This window comes from Frankliniella occidentalis, unplaced genomic scaffold, assembly GCF_000697945.3.
Source record: "Frankliniella occidentalis isolate FOCC.00 unplaced genomic scaffold, Focc_3.1 Scaffold237, whole genome shotgun sequence".
Taxonomy (NCBI): Eukaryota; Metazoa; Arthropoda; class Insecta; order Thysanoptera; family Thripidae; genus Frankliniella; species Frankliniella occidentalis.
This window is the reverse complement of record NW_026267363.1, coordinates 301,284-309,555: the sequence shown is the minus strand read 5'-3', so window position 1 is coordinate 309,555 and position 8,272 is coordinate 301,284.

The following is an 8,272-nucleotide window of genomic DNA, read 5'->3' as shown; positions in this document are numbered from 1 at the left end:
GGACGAAAGGTCTATACCTTACGGAGGAGGGCATGTCTGTAATATGGATCAAATTGTCTGTAATACGGACAATTTTATCCATATTATGGATAATTTGTGATCCATAATATGTTAGCACAAAATTCTCCATAACATACGGATAGCACATCCATAGGGAAATGAGAGTGTGAGTATAAAGTGTTCAATTACATGTCAGGGCCCGGCGCCTTCCCCCTCATCATGTTGAACGCGGTTGAACGTACTGCAACACTGCAAACCTCTAACCGCCACCAGCCCGGGTCGGCATGCTGCACGACCAGAATGCTGCACTTGCAGTACACAGCACCGCAATACCAGGAACCCACCGGGGCCGTCCGAGCTCGGTCCGAGCACCGAGAACACTGCCAGCTTGTTGTGTTTGTGGACGGGGAGGAGGGGGAGCGCCTGCGCGTCTCTAAGAGGCTTGTCCTGCTCCAGGACGGACTGTTTCTTATCATTATATATGCCGTCCGTCCGAGGTTGAAGGCACACGGGGGAGGGGAACCAAGGACCAACCAGGGGGATCAACCGGGGTGATCAACCAGGGGGGGCATCCGGGGACCAAGGACCAACCAGGGGTATCAACCGGGGGGACCAACCAGGGGGACCAACCAGGGGGACCAACCAGGGGACCGAGCGGAGGGACCGTCCGGGAGACCAGCCGGAGGACCAACCGGAGGACCATCCAGAGGACCTGTCGGCAGACCAACCGGTGGACCAACCAGTGTACCATCCGGGGATCATCGGGGAGACCGAGTCGGAGACCACACCGCACGGCTCACCGCGTGGAAAAACAAACTTATTCCGAGCCGCACTACAGTGGTGGTCGGTGCATGGTGCATCGCATGGTGCATCGCATGGTGCATCGCATGGTGCATCGCATGTAGCTGTGCCGGGCTGGACCCACGGCGGTGGCGCGCTGCAGTCGGCGGCCGCGGGGCGGGGGGCGGGGTAAGGGCGTTCCAGGGAATAAAAACAAACGAAAGGTATATATAATGCTGTGCCAGCTCCAAGGGAGCAAGGGCCCTTCGTCTTCGTGATGAGGACGAGGTAAAGGTAAGAGGAGGTGGGGGGCAGGGAGCGGGGAGAAGGAATGTGCCTTCGGCCAGCAGCGTGGAGGGGAAGAGGGGGGAAAGGGGGGAGGTCCACTGGCGCGCCGGACCTCCCCGAGCAAGCGAGTCGTAAGGGCAGAGCTGCCGAGACAGGAATCACTGCAGGCAGACCAGAGATAGAGAAGGGGCAGGGGGGCTTTAGGGCGGTGCTGGCCGATCAAAGAAAATTATTGATGATGCATCCACTGTTATTGCGGGATAGGAGCAAGGGAGTTACGGTTGAGACGTGCACAGGTTAGATGGATAGAGGGTAGCGAGCGAGTCACTCGGTTTGTTTGTCAATGTCCTCAGCAGGCCGTGGTCCCGGCGATGCATCATCACGTGTACATACAGATGTTACGACGTCATTTTCGTAGGGTGCGGTGTATTTTTACGTGGCATTTCATTTTCAACTCTGTGGTAATTGTAAAGAGAAATCAGTTGGAGGTCGTGATACAAGTCATCCCTGTAGGTAATATTTTTCGCGGTGGCGTACCTTTATCATGGCGACAAGTGGGTAAACCTGCGTGTGAAAAGTAACGTGTACCCCAAACTTCGGCCGAGGACTAAACGAACGTAGTATTTGTGGTACAGTGCTTTGTTTACGTCGTGGAACCTGCTGCAAGCAGCTCGCCCTCTTTGAACACCCTGTGCCCGGCAGCGGTCCAGCAGCGGGATGCTGTGCGGCCGTTGCAGCGAGATGCACCGACCAGCATGCGGGCGGGAGGCAGGGAGGAGGGAGGAGGGAGGGAATGGAGGAGTGAGGAAGGGACGAGTGAGGAGGAGCGAGAAGTGAGAGGGAGGGGAGAGCGGTGCGGTCGAGAGGTGAAAAATGGGCTGCTTATCAGACACCGGGATGCTGCACGGATGATCCTCGGCTCCTTGGTCTTCCCGGGGTCGCGCGGGTCCGGTCAATAGACAATTCAATTTACACAAAAAGTACTTGTGGAACATTTTTCACGAACTTTATCTCTCTAAAATATGCGAGTTGTATCCTTAAAAGTTTCATTAAATATTATCCACCAACTTTTGGGGGAATATTTCAATTTTTCCGGAAATATTTCGGACTTTCGAAAACCCGAGTCTGGTTCAGCCCACACAGCCCGCGCGCGCAGCATCCTTGTCGTCCAGAGTGTTCCATCAGGTCCTTGGGCGCGTCGCGCAGGCTCCATAGGGCGGATGCAGCGAGGAGGCGAAAGGGGAGGAGAGGAGGGGGCAGAGAGCGTCCGGCCAGAGCCGGCCCGTGGGGCACAACACCACAAAAACGAACTCAACGAGAGTCGGCCGCCGTGCTCCTCCCTCTCTCTCCACTCTCCTCTCTTTTTCCTGCCCAGCGCGGCGACGCCACGCTACCGAGTACCCCCCGGCCGAGATGCTACAAAAGGGTACCCGCTGCACAAAGAGCTTCCACGGACAGCCGCACAGTCAAAAATCGTCATTCTCGGAATTACGTTCAAAATGTTGTCATGAGGATTTCTCGAAACATTTTACCACGCCCGAAAAACTGCTATGTTCATGGACGAAGTACATAACACTTGATCATTGATGTTTTTTCAGTCACAGAGGTCTTGTTTCAAGTGATACGTACTTGGATAATCAAGGATCAAGAACAATGTATACTTGGTTCAAGAACTCAGTCGTGCTGAGCAGGCAACCAGCCCACACGTAGGAATGCAGTACAGCAGCAGAACTTACACAAGTGCGCGTGGTTCATCAGCCACCTCGCACGACAAAATGAAAAGCTGCGGACTATATTTCAAAGGCGCGAGCAAACGAGAGATCGAGAGCAAAAGCGAGTTATCGAGAGCAGAGAGAGAGAGAGAGAGAGAGAGGGCGAGAGAGGGGGAGCGGGAGAGAGAGGGAGGGCGAAGGAAAAAGATGATCGCGCCCAGAGGGCAAAAAAAAAACTGGTTTACATACTACAATGCCTCCGCTGATTGGAGTCTACTGGCTCTTCGCATCCATTACATGCCGCCCGTGTGTCTGTGCGACATCATTACTATGCAGGGGGGGGGGGGGGGGGGGAGCGAACTAAGGGGTGGCGTCCACGGCGAGTCTGGAAGAGGTTTAGGGGTTTTCAGGTTTTGTGCCGTCAGTTTGCGGCGCCGGCTAGTGGAGTTGTCGGATTTTCTTACTTTTATATATCTCTCTCTCTCCCCCTCCCTCCCTGTGTGTCAGAAAATTATAATTCAAAATTGTAAGTTTACAAGCACTTTGTGCGAGGGGGTATTCACTCCCGTAATACCCTGTACACCTCAAGCTACTCAGGTATTACACGGTATTACGAGTAATGTAATACCGAGAAATTACAAAATATGCTATAAAAATAGCCGAAGTTTGCCTGTAATACCAGTGTAATACCCGGTAATACTATGTAATTCAGTGTAATACCGAGTACTATGTACAAGTTATTTCTGTTAGTGAATTCCCCCTCGCTTAGTGTCCACCTGGAATTGATCGACCTTCGACCAGCGAGAATGGACCGACCCAAATTTACTCACACACATTTCAAACTTTGGCGCGCGCGCTCGTTTTACTGGAGGCGGGAGCGTGAGCGCGCGCTGCTGCTGCTGCGGACAAAGAACCTCCATGCCCAGCCCACAGCGCGCGCTATGCGGCCTGGAGCCTAGCCTGGAGAAGCGAGCGGACGCGTTCCCGTAGAACTGGAGATCTCGCGCCAGGAGTGCAAGGGGACTCCACATGAGAAAATTTGCAGTGCCAATTTTTTCCCGTAAAAATCCGAAACTTTCCCAGAAAAAGTTGGGACTAATGAAATGTTTCCAGCAAAAAATTCAAAAAATAAAAAAAATTCGAGAACAGTTGGAAATTTAAAAAGAAATTCTAGATTTTTTCCCCAAAATACTCTTTTTAAAATTAAAATCTCTACTCCAGATGAACTCCTCCAGGCCGACTCCAGCCAATGGTGCATTGCCCGTCCATTCATTATTCATTCGTGTTCACGCTGCCTGTTCAAAGACACGCCACCTTCCAGGAGGGCCCCACGCGCTCAGGCGCTCAACCTGTTCAATGAGACACACCTTTCGGGACGTTTAGTCAGGTGTGCCGGCGCGCCCGCCACGCCACGCCCCGCACAGCTGAGCGGAGCTGGCATCAGAGCAGCGCCCGCCGGCCTCCGTGGGATGAATGAACTTCTCCGGGTTGGTCCGCCAGCAGCAGCCGCCCGCCAAAGCTTCGGCAAGCTCCGGCGGCTGCTCGGCCTGCCCCGAAGGTTCGCCCGCCGATCGCCAGGCGCGCGCGCGTCGCGTCGGGGTGCGTGCGTGGCCAGCCGGCCAGCCCTTTGGCGCCCTCGACTGCCCCCCGTGCGCGCTGCTGCTGCTGCTGCTTTTGGCGCTCATCCGCGCGCTGGCTGGGCTAGAGCGCCATCTCGCGGGAAACCTGCCAAACTTGTGGTCACCCCTTGGGGGGCGGGGAGGATGGCAAGGGGGCCTTGGGGAAGCTGAGGAGGGGCCAGCGAGACTCCTCGTCGGGCAGGCCCTTCGGGCCCTTCCCGGAGGCTGCACCGCACTCGCCCCGCTGGCCCTCCTTGTGCATTCCGGTGAGCTCCGTCCGCAGGCCCTCGGCACCATCGAAGCTTCGGGCCCACTCCATATCCTGGATGCGCGCTTGCGTCGCTGACCTCTACGGCGGCCAGCCAGGAGGCCCTGGCCACCGACCCCCACGACCGCCAGGGCCAGGACGAGGCCCTGGACCGCCCTGGACGCCGCCCTCCCCCGGGGCGCGCTCGGCGCGCTCCTGGCCGGCAGGCGCCTAGGCGCCTCCGCCTCCCCCCTCGCCCTCCACTGTTGCCGTCCCGGACGGTCCCGGGGTGTGTCCCGGCGGGCTTGGCGTCGCTCGGCGCTCGGCGCGCTCACAGGTGGACGAGGCCGACACAATGGACGGCGACGGGTTGGCGGGAACCGCATAGCGCACCCGGCCCCACAGGCTTCGGCTCGGCAGCTCGGCAGAGTCCTCGCCGCGGCCCCGAGCAGACGGGCGCGCGCGGCAAATTCAAAACGGAGGGTTTTGACCCACTGGGGAGAGCAGACGAAGAATGTAGCGCTGAGGGGTACGTGTCTCGGTCCATCATGCACATATTGAAGAAAGAATCGATTGAAAGGTTCCGTCTGAGAGATTACTCACAGTCCATAACTCAAGCTCATTTCAAAGTTTGCATACGAGTACGTGATAGTGATACGGCCCGCAAAAGATAGTTGCAAGACGGGTAATACTGACGCATGACGCCTCGACTTACTGTTGCTGCACCAGCTATCTTGGCAAGTACACTGCGAAAACGGGCCGACCCGAAACTTTCCGCCCAGGTCAGTGACTCTGACCGCGACTATGACTGTACTTTACACCTTGCCAGGCCGAGCACCACCACCACCACCTCCAACGCCAGGTACACACTGCTCAGGAAGGCGTGGCCAGAGCAGATTGAGGGGCCCGAAGAAAAAAAAGAAGATACGCACTCACGCACACATGTGCAGAAAACGGAAGAACGGGAAACGACCCTGCGGCGTCCTTCAATTTGCAAGTCAGACTCGATACAGTACTTTTGCATTATTCCTTACAATACATGGTATCTGAAAGCCATAGAGAGGCCATCACTCCCCACAGACACACAAAAAAGGGACGACTGTTTAGTGGCCGCAGAAATCTTGGCGCACATAGCATAGCTTTTTCCGCGCCTAAAGTGCGCGATGGGAAAAATGAGGGTGACCCATCTGCAGCCGGGAGTTATCGATCCAGACTGCGATTTCCTCCCCCCCCCCCCCCCCCCCCTTTTTTTTTTTTTTTTTTTTTTTTTTTGGGGGGGGGGGGGGGGGGGGGGGGGGGGGGGGGGGGGGGGGGGGTGCTCGGTCGTGGTGGTGAAGAAGCCCCCAGCGGATCATCGCGAGGTCCGCGCGCGTCCTCGTCGTCGTCCTGGTGGTACCCACATATCATGCGAGCTACGCTGGATCTTCCCCACCCGCGTCTGGGTGCTCAAGAAGGGCCTTTTCTCCTCCACTACACAACAAGCAGGTCCTCGGACTACGTACACATAGTGAGTCTCACCCCCTACATGTCCGTATACTAGAAAGGCGCGCTTAAATCAAGCTGGGGCGAGTTAGAAAGTAGCAGTCAAGGGGGACATGCAATTAACACTGAGACAAAACAAAATCATTCCAAATTTACTCTTTACAAGTTAGTGTTGATTTTTTAAAAAAATTTGAATCTTGCAAAAAAGAGAAAAAGGGCGACGAGGGCCCTTCTGCTAGAGACGGTCTTGAGGAGTGTCTGAAAAGGGCGTAAAAAGTAAAATAGCGGCAGCAGCAGCACTAGCGGGTGGCCGCGCTCTGACCGCGCGAGCAAAACCGTTACGTCGAAGGCGACTAATCCAATAAAGCAGCGCTCGGTTCGGCGCCGACATGTGCGATAGAGCCACCCCCTCTGCACCGCCCGGGCGAGCACAGCGAGCACCACCGCGACGGCCGCGGCGCCCGCCCTGGCCTGGCCCGCGCGCGCATGCGCCGCGGCCCGCACCACAACACCACACCGGCCCGACCAAGGGGGAAGCCCAGCGAGATAAGCACCAGCAGCGGCTGGAACGGTTGGCGCGACTCGCGGGTCCGCGCGCCCGCGAGAGACAGAGAGAGAGGGAGAGTGGTGGCGATGGTGTGTGGGGTCGGCCGGTGAGAGAGAAAGCGCGCGCGGTACTACTGCGAGGGAGGGAGAGAGGGGCCGGGTCATAGAGGGCGACATGTGTGCAGGCCGCGCTGCTCTGCGCTCTCCCCACCACCACCACCACCACCCCGCCACCACCCCCACGGCGCGCACCCCCGCCCGCACCGCACTCAACCCACCCCTCCGCACCACCCCCATCATGCTCACCCCCACCCACGTGCGCGGGACCTGTCGCCGGCGTGGGGTGGTGGTGGTCGACACTCTACCCCAGCAGAGGCGCGGGCTGGCCGCTGGACTACACCCTGCCCAACAAAAATGTGTACTACTTGATTTCAGCACGTTTATCGTGGATACTCGATTTTCTTGAGCCCATAACGCGTTTGTTTTGAGTAAAACTGATCTCGAGTGCAATGCTGATCTCTAGAACATCCAGGAAAAAAATGTAATAAAATGCAGAGCAACTTTTTTTTTGGTAGGGGGTGTACGGTACAGTGCGCACACAGCCATGCGGGCGCGCGGCTGCGTTGCGAGGAGAGGGAGGTACAACATTTAATTTTCTTAGTAGTTGAAATTTTATTAAATTTTGGAACGGAAATACTTTAATATTTCACATTTTTTTCTAGAGAAGTTTCCAATTTTTACGGGAAAATTTCGGACCACTACCGACCCGATGGGGGCGGGCGGCGTCCGCGCCGGTCCGCGCGCGCCGTCCGCCCCAACAGCTTCCGCCTTGCTCCTCTGCTGCGCGGGCGAGTGCGGAGGGTTATGGCGCCGGGGTGGCGCCGGCGTGCAACAAGTACTGTCCTAGGACACGACGCCTTGGACGGGGCACGACGCGGCCCGCGGGGTGGTGTGCCCGCCAGCATAGGGCCGCCGCCGGGGCGTTGTAGACGATCGAACCCGACCCCGACCACCGCCGCGCCGCGCCGCCTGGACCCGGACCAGGTCCTGCCGCGGGAGCCGCGGTATAGGTTTCGAGTTACCGCGGAGGTCGATGCGGCGATAGCCGACCCCACGTCGCGCCTCGCCGCCAACGGACGCGGGACGTTGTCGTTTGAAATCGTCTCGTGTCGCGGCGCGGGAGAGCCGTGCACAGAACACGACACTCACCTAGACGACGACAAGGTTGTCTCCTCGTTCGTGGAGCTTCGTTGCCGTCGACTCACACTCTTTTACTACTCCAAACGTTTCACTGCCTCGGTTTATACTTTCTTTCACAGACCAGCAGGGCCTCCCTGGGTAGCTGGAAGCGCCGTGACGGCCCGCGCTTCGATCGGCTTACGGGGGCCATGTGCGCATCCCGGAGAGAACGGCCGCAGGACGGCGGCCTTGGGCTGGTGGGTGAAGGAGAGTGGAGGAGGAGGAGGAGGAGGAGGAGGAGGAGGTGGAGGTGGAGGTGGAGGAGGTGACCACGGGGACCGCATTTGTAGCAGTGTAGTACAGTACTGCGCGGTGGTGAAGCCCCCGTTGGATTTAACCCCCCGCCCTCCTCCCCCCTC